This window comes from Micromys minutus, assembly GCF_963924665.1.
Source record: "Micromys minutus genome assembly, chromosome: 3".
Lineage (NCBI taxonomy): Eukaryota > Metazoa > Chordata > Mammalia > Rodentia > Muridae > Micromys > Micromys minutus.
Window position 1 is genome coordinate 23,468,506 of NC_137972.1, and position 1,838 is coordinate 23,470,343.

Genomic DNA, 1,838 nt, shown 5'->3' on the forward strand with positions numbered 1-1,838 from the left:
GATTATATAATGAAAAATTTTGAAAGAATTTATGAGATTTTAAGACATTATTTTACCATTTTTTATATATCCAAATAAAGTGATAAATTTGTGCTGTTTTTGAGAGATTACTGGATAATGAATAGTCTCCATTAACCATTCAGTGACTGCCACAGTCTGCCCATTTACAAGACACATGAATGTCTGTACATTTAGTTAGCAACATATATTTGCTGAACAGCTACTTAACCTTTTAGATAAGTACCAACCAGGATGTAATTCCTGCCATCTATTTGGAGCTGCTCCTGAAGTCTTCTATTTGTCTGCCAGAGCTCTGTTTGGCTTGTAACATAATGGTCCATGACTTTAAGAGAAAAACTGGATGTAAAAAACAGGGATATCTTCATACTCATGGAATCAATCTGCCTGACAGCTTTTCAAAGTGAAGTGTCTTTCACATTAAGGTGGTAAGGCCCCATGAGTACATAGTTTCAAACACTTTGAACTCAAGTGTTTCTATGCTGTTTATGTAATACATCTTGAACAGTCTTTATTTTACCCATAACAAAGCAGATTTCAATGGATACTTCTATGCTGTTTTTATGGACAAATAAGTTTACTGAAGTATAAAATAAGCAATAATTGAGACTCAAAGAAGACACAGAATACCTTAAATGTTTCTTGGTTTTGTCATAGTATTACATCCAACAACACAGTACCATTACAGAATTAAGATTATGGAAGACATAAGTAAGACTTGTTCTATAATATAGACAAATCCACTTTGGCCATGTAGCCATTTCTGTGCAGATTTTTGTCCATGGTTGAGCAGTGATTCTTCCCAATGTTGCAAGCTCCAACTTGAGTTTGTCCTAGCTATGATCTGGCAATCACGTTTAAAGCAAGTGAATGGCTATACAAAAGCAACTATATAAAATGCCACATGTTCTAGGATGCAGAGTCCATGATCTTCTATGTCCCATTGAATTCCTCGAATAATAATACTTCTCCATGCCCAAGTCTAGCATCAGATATGTACTGTTTCTGAGAATGTATTCTAATAGGTGAAACACTTGAGTTCAAAGTGTCTGAAAGTATGTACTCATGATATCAGCTCTCACTATGGAAAGACAATTAGAAACTCCTAACACTAATAGAAAAAAGCACTTCCCATGGAGGCTGTTCCCTTTCTTATGAAATACTCTATCCACTTATGTCTTGGATATTCTCAGAGTAAACCAGCCTGTGCCCCCCCCCCCCGATTCTGTCTAAGCTCTCATCCGTGCTGTTACACCTGAAGATGGAAAAGAACAGAAAACCTTCAGGAGACTCTGAAACTTACATGCTATATTGTGGTGCTTATGAAACCTTAAAAAGGGAGAAGCTGAGATTATAAAATTTCTGTTACAAAAATCATGATTATTTTAAAATTGAATTTCATGAATATAGTCACCACACATATGACTTATACAGAAGAAGCACATTAACATTTAAACATCTATTATGTTATTGCTGTTGCTGTTTCCACAGGAGTGATTTACTCTAATTCTTACACTTAATTTTTCCTAGTACTGTCACAGAAGGTGAGAGAGAGATGGGGGGGGGGGGCAGAAAGAGAACTGCAATTTAAAGAAACAGCTAGTAGACAAACAAAACTCTCCTCTAGCTGGAAACTCGCTAACCTGAGGTGACTTGATTCAGTGTCACTAGTTGGCTCCAAGGATAGCAGGGATACTTGAAAAAAAACAGCAGTTGCTAATGCTTGGTGAAATGCATTGACTTTACACCACTCCTTTGAATATTTCTACAAGGTTCATTTCACACAAATCACAATAAATTCCATTGTCTTAAAGGGGAAG